The sequence below is a fragment of the Magnolia sinica genome, chromosome 1 (assembly GCF_029962835.1).
Source record: "Magnolia sinica isolate HGM2019 chromosome 1, MsV1, whole genome shotgun sequence".
In the NCBI taxonomy this organism is placed as follows: Eukaryota; Viridiplantae; Streptophyta; class Magnoliopsida; order Magnoliales; family Magnoliaceae; genus Magnolia; species Magnolia sinica.
This window is the reverse complement of record NC_080573.1, coordinates 94774299-94786406: the sequence shown is the minus strand read 5'-3', so window position 1 is coordinate 94786406 and position 12108 is coordinate 94774299. Positions and strand designations below refer to the sequence as shown.

The 12108-nt window shown below is 39.5% G+C and overlaps 1 pseudogene; it reads left to right on the top strand.

The window, feature by feature from the left end:
* Positions 1-7973, top strand: part of LOC131247833 (pentatricopeptide repeat-containing protein At3g09650, chloroplastic-like) — a 66255-nt pseudogene extending 58282 nt beyond the window's left edge.
* The last annotated feature ends 4135 nt before the right edge of the window (positions 7974-12108 follow it).

Here is a 12108-nt window from a genome sequence, read left to right as displayed (position 1 = left end):
ATGGTTGGGATCATTTGCAATCGGTCCTTGGGTTAATTAACTCAGGGGATCAGCGACATCTCTAAGGGCCTTATTGGCCAGTTTCAAACGTGGTTTCTTGGAGATGACACATGCTAGACTCGGTTGGGTATTTGCCGAGATAACTCGTGAACGAGTTGAGTGCTGTATTACTACAAACTGATGGAATTAATTTAAAAAGAAATGGGTCTATCGACGATACCTGCACTGATGGTGAAGGAAGTTGGGGTGTGAGTCATGACGAGTATGACCGAATTGAGCTCACGAACGGGACTTTGTTTGTGAACTTCACTTGTCCAGAGTTTTCAAAAAAACTCAGGTGAGTTGATCGGATTGGGGCGATTTGAGTTGATCTGACATGGTCCCGATCTCCTGGTCGGTGAGTCTGCACAAGGGTCGTCGGACGGAAGCAGGATGAGGAAGAAGCAGTGATCAGCACAGAGCTGACTCAGTTGGTGCAGACCGAGTCGGGTCTGTGCCAGTAGCACTCTGCCTCAGACCTACATGCACTCTCTCCTCCTCTACACTCACTCTTTCTCTATCTCTCTATCTTCTCCTCAGCAAATGAATGGGTCAGACATGACACTAACTCGCTCATTTAGAGAGGCTGAGTCGAGTGGTGACAGTAGCTGGAAACTTGTTCCAGCAACTGGCTCTCTCTCTCCTTTCTTTATCTTTCTCTCCTTCCTACTCTCTCTCTCTCTCTCTCTCTCTCTTTGCAGGGAGATGAGTCGGACCTGCCCCTAACTTACTTTGGCTGAGCTGAGTTGCTACAGAGGCTTGTAATTCGCTCCAGCTGCTTGTTCTCTTACTCTCTCTCTCTCTCTCTCTTCCTTAAAAATGCCCTAACATCTAGCTACTTATAGCCTTTCTACTTCTAGATATTTTTACCGCTAATTATAGAGATTGGTGTTTGTTTGATGTCAAGAAAACCTATCATCAGGTCCTTGTAATTGTCGGATCGTGTGCATGGGTCTATATAATTGTCCTTGATGGACATTAGATGGGGTGGGTCACACGATGAACATCTCGGATTAAAGGAAGGACTCCCCTTTTGGAATGCGCTACCAACGGTTAGATTGAGGAAGATGACCCATTGGCCATGGCGGTTTTGCAACGTCCGGTTGATTCAATGATCAGGGCCATTAGGACGGTTCGGATGATCCCTGGGATACATGTGGGGTCCACTGTACGGTGACAGAGGGCTGAGGATCAAGCACGATTAGCCGCATGGAGGCTGTTTGTACCGAGCTATTATCTCGTCAGATTCTCCTTGATTTCTTGGCTAGCTATGAGATTTTCAAAGAGCCCTAAGGCCGATGTCCAAGATTGGTTGAGCGATCCTTCTAGAAGTTGAGTGGCTAAGATCGGATTTTGTTAAAAATGACGTTTATTCCTTCCTCCTTTTGCCGGATAGGTAGCTTATTTTGGAAACCGTAGGTGTGACCAGGACTATGGTGGATGCATGGGAGAGCTTCGAGTATCCTGAGCAAACGGACTTGCCAGCGAGGTGCCGCTGATGTGGTTCTGGGTGACACGGATTTCAGCACGCAGCGAGAGCATTTGCATTACTGATCAGGGTGGATGATTGTGTATGTGCGCGGGTAATACTACGTATAATTCGGACGTGTTACAGTCGGTGGGCCACCTCGATCCTGATGGATGATCCTGATCATAGAGACGACAACTGGAGGTGGGCCGTTACGGATTGATGAACGAAGTTAATTCGTTTGAAATATTGAACGTGAGAAAGTAAGAAGAATTTCCTGCTTTTTCTAGCTTCTATCGGGTCAGCCCCGATTTTGACCAAGCAATGGTCCCATGCACTGCGGGAGTGCATGATATCGTGCTCATGCACAATGTCAAAAGTGGGACCCACGCCACGATCAGTACGATCTGGACCGTTCGTTAGTGCTAGTATATTTACTATTTGTCACTGGTTCAAGATCAGATGGATTTATGGTTTAAATGGGTCGATTTATTTGATTTACTTCTTTGAAAGGTTGGTAGTGTTGTTCTACATGGTAAGTTAAAGTTTAGGAATTTCAGATGTGAGTTGTTACATACCCACATCCAACAACTTAAGTACCTCGGCCTTAACCACTTCCTTCATGTTTGGATTTAATCGACGTTGTGGTTGTCGGGAGGTCTTTGCACTATTCTCAAGATGAATGTGGTGAGTACAAATCAAAGGGTCAATTCTCTTGAGGTCTGCAATCGACCATCTAAGGGCTCCTTTATACTCAATAAGAGTAGAGATAAGCATACTCTCCTGTTCTTGTTTAAGGTGGGAAGAAATCACCACCAGGTATGTCTCATCTTGACTTAAATATACATATTTAAGATCAGAGGGCAAAGGTTTTAGGTCAAGCTTCGATGCTTTGAGGCTAAATGGTAGAGGCACTACATTAGTTTGGGATAATTCTTCAAATTGTGGCCTCCACCGGTTAACTTTAAGTACTGGCATAGCATCAAGCATGACATCCATCTCCGTAATAGTGTCATCATCCAAATTAGGGGAGTGAGTCAAGCACGTCTCTAGAGTGTCAAAGAATAGAGTCAGGATTGCTCTATCTTCCACAAAAGAATCTATCAAGTTAATGTCGTGGATATCATCAACATCCTCTGACTTTTTACTCATATTGAAAAAGATATTGAGCTCCAATGTCATATTTTCAAAAGATAAATTCATAATTCCATTCCTACAATTAATGATTGCATTTGATGTAGTAAAGAATAGGCAACCAAGAATGACGAGAATTTGAGTGCTCACATCTATGATGGGTTAAGTATCCAGGATAATAAAATCTACTAGATAGTAGAATTTATCAACTTGGACCAACACAACCTCAATTATCCCTCTCGATACATGAACTGAGCAATCAACAAGTTGTAATGTGGTCTGGGTGGGTTTTAATTCACCTAGACCCAATTGTTCATAAACCGAGTAAGGGATCAAGTTCATACTCACCCCCAAGTTAAGAAGTGCATGCTCAATCCGATAGTTCCCAATTATACAAGTGATGGTCGGGCTACCGAGATCTTTGTATTTTTGTGACACATCTTGCTTGAGGATGACACTCACTTTTTCTATCAAAAAGATTTTCTTTTGTATGTTTTGTCGTCTTTTGGTAGTGCATAGATCTTTCAAAAATTTGGCATATGAAGGGATTTGTTTAATGACATCCAGTAGAGGGATGTTGACCTTCACTTGTTTAAGCACCTCTAGAATATCCTGAGAAATAGATAGAGGTTTTGGTGCAATCAACCATTGAGGGAATGGCGCAATCGAGTTACTTTGAGGTTCTGGTTCTAACCCATATGGAGTAACGCTAGGTCTATCATTCTTATCTTCTTCGGGGTCCTTAGGCTTTTCATCCCTTACCGGAATAAATTTACAATTGTCTTTTCACTTCTAAGAGTGGTGATAGAGTTGGCTTACTCAATTTGATTTGAAGAGCTTGGGTTACTAATTTCACATTGTGGCTTTAGATTCGGGAGAGGTTAGGCTGGAGGCATCCCTTTCTCCACACTCGCTAAGTGTGACTCAATCCTTTCATTGGATGATGCAAACATTCCCATTGTTGTTTTGATATCCTAGAATACTTGTATTGTATTCTAGTTGAATAGCTCTTCGTTTTTCATGAATTTTTGAACCATATCCTCTTGGGGCCTCTTCTGATTTAAAAATTGGGTAAGGGCCTCTTGTGGGTTAGCTGTTTGTCCATTCCTCCAACTGAAATTTGGATGGTTTCTCCAGCTAAAATTCTATGTATTTGAGGTGGGTCCTCTGAAAGGTCTTTGGTAGTTATTCACGGCATTCGATTGCTCATTCAATATCTCTTGAAAAGTAAGAATTGTTGGGCAATTCTCAATTGTATGTATGTCACAAGCACAAATACCACAAACAACTTCCACAGCCTTATTAGATTTGATAGGTTCTGCCTTCTTAGGTTCCATGGCCTTGACTTTTCTTGTGAGATTGGCCACTCTTGCACTTATATCATCTTCCTCTTTTAGAACATAAATTCCTCTCATTTCCTTTGATTGAGTGGGCTTAGAAGTGGTGAGTCTTGGAGAGGTATCCCATGATTGCGCGTTTTCTGCCAATTGATCAATGTAATCCCACGCATCATCGGCCTCTTTGTTCATGAAATCACCATTACACATCATCTCTACTAACTGACGCATTGGTGAAGTTAATCCATTATAGAAAAAGCTTATTGTTCGCCATACTTCGTAACCGTGATGTGGATAGGAATTTGTGAGATCTTTGAACCTTTCCTAGCATTAGAAGAAGGTCTCTTCCTATTTTTAGGCAAAGTTCATGATTGCCTTCCTTAAAGTGTTAGTTTTATGAAACAGAAAAAACTTTTTAAGAAATTCTTGGGTCATCTCGCCCTATGTGCCAATGGATCTTGGCTTTAAGGAGTGCATCCACGTCTTGGCCTTCTCTTTCAATGAAAAAGGAAACAATTTAAGTTGCACTGTGTCCTCAGATACATTTGAAATGTGTAATGTAGCGACTATCTTATCAAACTCCTTAATGTGCAAATATGGACTTTCAGAATCTAGTCCATGAAACTTAAGAAGGAGTTGTATCACTCCAGGTTTGATATCCACGTTTCCTGCATTAAGTGGAAAGACCATGCAGAAAGGTGTACTCACCCCCACTGGTTGTAAATAATTGCGTTATGCACCTCGTTTTCATCTTGAACTTCCTCAACTGGTGGTTGAGGTTGAGGTTGATTTGCAGCCATCACTTCAATTAACTAGGAGGATTTCAAGTGGTTCTAATCCTTTGATGGATAGGCAATCCTTTGACTAATCCTCCTTCACTCAAGAGACGTTGAATGTTCTCATGAACCCACTTGGGCATGAAACACGCACAACCTTTAAGTAACTAAATAGTTAAACGTAAAAAAGAAAACTATAAAAGCTAAAACAAATAAGAGATCTAGAAAAAAAGAGAGGGTTAGAACAAAATTAACGAATAAGAGTTGATATGTTAGGAATCCTACAAAATAAAAAAAAAATGTTAGTTCAAAAAATAATTTCAGAAAAAAATCCTAACCTAAAAACATAGTAGAAAAATAAATCATATCTTAACCTAATTCTAATACCAATTAATTCTAGAAAAACATAGCCGTAGTCCTTGGCAACAACGCCAAAAACTTATTCACAACCCCAAGTGTAGTGTTGTGATGTAGTAATAACTCGTGAGAACGAGGTCGAATCCACAAGGACTAAACTTGTACGTATTCTGAAAAGAACTAGAATTAGAACTAAAAGAAGATCTAAATCTGAATTCTAGAATAAAAGAGAGTAATTGTAAATAATGTTTAAACTATCAATTAAAGGTGGGAAATATGGTGCCAAGGATCCACTTGTAGCTATTAAGATGCTACCTTGCTTGAATCAATAAACACAATTGCAATTGGAGTCCTATCTTATTTGATAGGAAGATAAAACAATTTAAATCAAAACTGAACTTTTCATTAACCTAATTCTCAATGGAGGAGAATTATGAAGATTGGAAGGGATTCCATCACCCTACCATGCCCAAGAGACGATGGTGAATAATGGGATTTACCAAATCAGTATCTCAAAGGAGGAAAAGAAGATATCCAAAGCTATCACAGCATCTATTGTAATTTGAGTCATAATAAATCATATAAAACTGAAAACATTCCTTTAATATCAAACTAAAAATCAATGAAGTTCAATAAGAACAAAAATCAAAGCAAAATAAACATCCCAACACACTTCAAGCTTCACTTTTGAGCCCTAGTTAAGAGGTTTAGCCAACCATAGACATGATTAAAACCAAATCTCTTAAACAAAGCATGAAAAATAAATTAAGGAAGAAGAAAAACTCTTTGGCGGCTGCTCCACCCTTGTGCTATGCTCCTTGAGACCTTTCCAAACCCTAAAAGATGCTTTGGAGCATCACAAGGAGTCCTATTTATAGTTGTGGAAATCCAACTTTCACACCGAGTTGGAAAAATCTAGAAACTGCCACAAATTTACACACTCTGTATAGTTTCTCAAAATAGACTCGAGGTTTAAACCACCTTAAATTTAACATTCGGAGTTTCAGAATATGCTTTTTAGGACAATTTTAGGAATATGTTGGTTTTCAGGACAATTTCGAGATTCCTTTTCTTCACTTCAAATCTTTAATTCTCTTCATTCCTCATTTGGTTTTCTTAGATCTTTGGCATGTGAATTCTTCATTAATGAGTTCCAAATCTTGAAATCTTCATTTAATAATCTTTTGAGCATAAATCTTCCTTTTGGCATCAATTTCACGTTAAGCTCTCGAAATCACCTCACACATGAAAACATGCATAATTAAATCGATTAAGCACCATCTAGTTTATAAAACCAAGGTATAAATAGGGAGAAATATGTAATATTTCACACTCAATAGATGACACACTGTATCCCATGCAAGAGGACCCTCAATGCAACACACGTGGTGAATCTATTCTTCAGATATGTCATGCGGCTACACGGTTCCCAAGGCCATTACTTCTGACAGTGACACGAAGTTCATTAGCTACTTTTAGCAGACTTTGTAGACTCGATTCGATACACGACTTTAATGCAGCAACGCCTACCACCCACAGACTAATGGGAAGACTGAAGTTGTGAATCGCATATTGAGAAACCTCCTTCGATGTATTTTAGGTGAAAAACCAAAGCAGTGAGATTTGGCCTTATCTTAATCAGAGTTTGCATTCAACAACGTGGTGAACCGCTCGATAAGGAAGTCCCTATTCCAAATTATTTACAGTTGAGTGCCTCACCACACACTTGACTTAGTCACTCTACCTAAGCTTCCAGGCACGAGCATTGCAGCAGAACATATGACAGACAGGATCATGGGCATTTATGCAGAGGTGCAAACCAAGCTATATGCCTTGAACGAGAAGTACAAGGAGCAAGCGGACAAGCATCGATGACAAAAGGTGTTTGAGGTGGGCAACCACGTTATGTTCTATCTACATAAAGAGAGATTTTCGACCGGGATGTACAATAAATTGAAGAATAAAAAGATTAGACCGGTACCGATCCTCCGAAAGATCAATGACAACACTTACGTTGTTGATCTTCCAAATGACATGTCGATCTCATGAACTTTCAACGTCGTCGACCTGACCGAGTATCATGAACTAAAGCAGGATGAGAAATCAAGGATGAGTTCTTTTGAAGTGGAGGGGACTGATGTAGAGCAGGTCGCGGACAATTTCATGGCCAAGATGGATTAGAAAAGGGCCGATCGGAAGTGTAAGTGATTCGGACCATCCAGAACTTAAAACGAACGTATCTCGCAAACCAGAATGAGTTATCTGACATGCCATCATTGATTTTGACGTAGGACGAACTAGTTTAGCCACCCAACATAGTTATGCTGGGTTTACCATGTAGAATTTGCGAAAGTAGTTATCCTTGAGGAAGATGGTGATCAACCTCATCACGTTCATCCCTGCGTCAATTTTATCCTGATATAGCCACATATGGAAACCTTGCAAATGGGATTGCATTAGCTAGAAAGCTAGGAGAAGCGCTCCTACTATGGAATGAGATAAAGGATAGATTTGCATCATCATCTCCCCCTCCTTCCTTGCTGCCCATCAGGCAAGATGAAGGCTTGCTTAATTCACTAGCAGATGTGTGTGAGGGCTGCATTCTTCAAGAAGGCTCTAGAGATTGTGGTATGCATGGAAGAGAATGGGATTTCTCAAAATAAGACTAAACTATACGAGGATTTACATCGAGATGAATTACAGGATGTTCACTAGCAAGCAAGGCAGGACCAGCAGAGGGAGCGAAAGAGGGCGGTGGAGGCTTTTAAGTTTTTGTTGGGACTTCCCAACTCTTACTACAGGAGCGAGTGGTGGCTTGAACCAGTCGATGGGGAAGATTATAGTGTCATTAATTCTACTTAACAGCCATTATGTGCATATAATATACTGATGGAGCTTGCCATTGAAATTATGGAAGGCCATTTCTAAACTCACTCTTGTGACTGCTGATATCATTGGTCACTTCCACAAGTCACATCCTCGACTTGACTCGACTCGATATCTAGTTGATCAGGTGAACTTGAACACTCGAACCAGGTTTTTATTAAACTCAACATGTCACCTTCGATGGCATCAAACAATGCTCGATCCCATTGAGAGTTTTCAAATTTTCTCTAGTTGGTCATTGGACTATCAGGGCATTTTTTTCGATGCAATCGGAGGGCATTCGATGACATCGAAGGAGATGCTTGATGTCATCAAATATAACATGATGCAATTGAGAATTTCTAAAAAATCATGTTTTATATCTGGAGAATTGAGGTATTATTTTGATGCCATCGAAGGATTAGCTTCAATGACATCGAAGACTATTTGATGCCATCGACAATTTTTATGCAATTTTACATAGAGTTGCAATTTTACGATATTTGTTTTTGATTTTGCTTGGGATCCTTCTATTGACTATATATATATATGGGTGTAAGCGAGATTGGGAGGTACTTCTAGGTTTCTAATTTGTCTAAGGGCTTCAAAGGGCGTGATTCGAGGTTGTTCAAATCGGGTAAGCTCTCTCTATGTAATTTCTGCTTTCATAGTGATCATTTCTCGCTTTATGCCGTGATTTTTTCCCGCAAGGGTTTTTCCACGTTAAATAGTTGTGTTCTTATTGTGCTTGGATTGTGCGATTGGATTACTCCTCTTGATTCTACTCTGTGTGCTTCCACGGTCACCCAACAAGTGGTATCAAAGCTTACGTTAGGCCACATATTTGAATTTGTAAGGAGAAGTATCAATGGCTGGAAATTCAAAGTATGACATTGAGAAGTACTCAGGGAAAAATAACTTTGAGTTATGGAAGATTAAGATGATTAATCTATTAACTCAGTAAGGGTTAGATGAGGCTATTGAGGAGCGACATGAGTCTATGAATGATGATGATTAGAAGACTCTGGAAAAGTGTGACGCCTCTGTTTTCGAAACCCGAGTATATGACTTGTTTTCCAAAAACCTGAGTGTTAGCCTTTAAAATTCATTGTAAATTTGAACCGCTTATCATTAATCAAAGTTAGCAGCAACTGTTGGCGAAGTAAACCATGCATTATATAAAAATATTCTGATCATCATAAAATTCTAAATGTAGCGCCCATATAGGACTTATACAATCCCCAAATAGGAAAGTTCATTAAATAAAAATAAAAATCTATCATCGAATGGTGGAGCTCAATATGGGCCACGGGGACCCCGTCTAGCTCCTTAGCTACCCGATCTGCTCTAGCAACCTAGTGAATAGCATCGGCTCGCTCTACACCTACCTCAATTGATATGGTTTGATAGCGTCAATGGCTATCACAGTGAAGAGTACCCTCTAAGATTACACACTCATCATTCATAATCCAGAATAGATCGCAAGTCATAAGAATTAATATATTAAGCAGTACAATTCATAATCTTAATTATATACTCAAAAGTTAAGCCAATCAATATAATCTCAACATTAAGGAAATGTAGTAGCAATCGTAATGCAAGTGAACGTGTCCAGATAATCAAATAATCAATCATACAACTTTCTATTGCACTCAAAAATCATTTTGTAAAAATGAATAGACAATAAAGCTTTAAACCTCCACTTCACCCATAAATCATATCATATGTGAACACCGTAAGATGTCTAGAAAATCGATAAGCGAACTTCAGCTCCACCCAGAAATCACAATACGACTGAACACTATAAGATGAAGAGAGAATTAAAATACAAACATCTACTTCACCTGGAAATCATATCATACGTGAACACTGCAAGATGGCTAAAAAATCGATAAACGAACTCCCGCTCCACTCAGAAATCATAGTATGACTGAACACTGCAAGATGAAGAGAGAATCAACATATAAACTCTAGAACACCCAGAAATCATATCGTACGTGAATACCACAAGATGGCTAGAAAATCAATAAACGAACTCCTGCTCCACCCGAAAATCATAGTATGACTGAACACCGCTAGATGGCTAGAAAACCAACATACAAAACTCTACTTCACCTGGAAATCATATTGTATGTGAACACCATAAGATGACTAGAAAATTGAGAAACGAACTTCAACTCCACCTGAAAATCACCATACGACTGAACACCGCAAGATGAAGAGAGAATCAAAATAGGAACTCTGACGTCATTCGAAAATTCTATGAAATCCACAAGATGGCTAGAAAATTGACAAATGAACTTCAACTCCACCCGAAAATCATAACGAACTCCGCATAATGACCCGTAAATCAATAAGATATGCGAATATAACCAACAAGCCACAAAAGGGCTCCAATATCCATTAAAGCCATGAGGGCAAATATGCGGTCCAAGCTGTGTAAGGCAAATGTGCGATCCAAGCCGTGTTAGGCAAATAGGGACCGCAATATGGTGAGTCCAAGATAGGTTTCATTCATTCCATCACTTAAGCGCAAGTAGAAACACACAATTAATTAATAAATGTACAATTAAAGATAACATATTATCATCAAATCGTTTATACTTGCTATAATTAAACACATGAAATAGTTGCACAACAAATTAACATATTAAATACTGAGGTAAGTAACTTAATAAGAGAAATTATATCATCATCTATGTCTAGATTGATGGACTTAAGTGGGAAGCTCAAATGACCTTGGAATTTTTGTGCTAATCTTTCCTTAAGTAGTTGTTTTGGGGTAATTAGCGCTTTACTCGATTGCTTGTGAAATCCGCATCAATCACTTTAAATTGTATCGCATGGCTCTAAACGTGTAGATTAGTGAGCGCTATGTTACTCTGAAATCTGGGATCCATCGCTAAATTCAGTTGTTCTGGGGAATTTTTGGAAGATCTGGATCGGACCTGGACCGCGCGTCGAAAGTCCGATGGCGATGATCTTAGGTTGTTGCGGTCACCGAGTTGGGCTTGGTCATCCCTCAAAAATTAAGTCGATCTGATGTTCTCGGTCGATTTGCTTGAGCTCGGAGTGAAGAGTGTGAGAACGGTTGGAATTTATTAAGCTTTTATTGAGATCTGAATCGTGTCGCTTGTAAGCTATCTGACCATTGGATTCTGACCCAATTTCACCCTCTGATCAGGATAGTTGGCCCAGGCATATCCTAGTGCTTGTGGACCTGATCGAGTTTCCGTGACCGTTGAATTGTGTGTGGTCCGCCACGGCTGATCTGAAGAGCCGGTCGGTATGAAAACTGAGCTTGACCTAGATCCATGGTCAAGGAGCTTAAGTCCGACCTTTCGTGGTTATTGGCCTACCAGAAGTGCTTCGTTGGATCGAGAAAGGCTTACTTTGGTTATAACCTAAGTATACCTTGACCCTGGGGTTATTTTCGTCAAGTTTAGGCCTATTTATAGTCCTTAAACCCTAGCTCTCTTTTCCATACGATTTTCTCTAACCCTAGCTTGGAAAGAGAGTGGAAAAGAGAGAGAAAGTGAGAGAGATAAGTTGGTGAATCATCTTGGATTCTTCTTTGTTCTTCTTCATCTTCGAACCTTCACTTTGAATCGTTCTTCTGACGATTCTGAGTTCCTTTTGGGGTAAGTTAACCTAACCCTAACCTGTGTTAGAGCTTAGACTAAACTTGGTGTTGTTGTATCTCATTTCTATCCTTATTTTAGGGTATTCTATCGCCGTTGACGAAGACAACTCGTCTAAATCAGTTCGGTGTTCATTCTTTGCTTAAGGTGAGGACTTTAAGTGTATAGGTTATGGTTTTCAAGGCTTTCAATCCCAATTAGTGATTTATTCTTGCTATGGATGAGATTTCACATGTCAAATGTTATGTTTACATTGCTTTCCTGATATGCATATGCTATATTGAGATTTGTGTATTCTATGTGTATTTATAAAGTACCGTATATGTATAAATTATGCACTTATGGTTGCCATGATTATTTGTCATGTATGTATGCTAGATGCATGTATGACAACTCCTTGGTAAAAGGGATTGTCTAAATGCATGTATTTCAACATACATCATGTATGTTGTTCCATGTATGCTAAGTGTTTGTAGAAATGCATGAGTGAT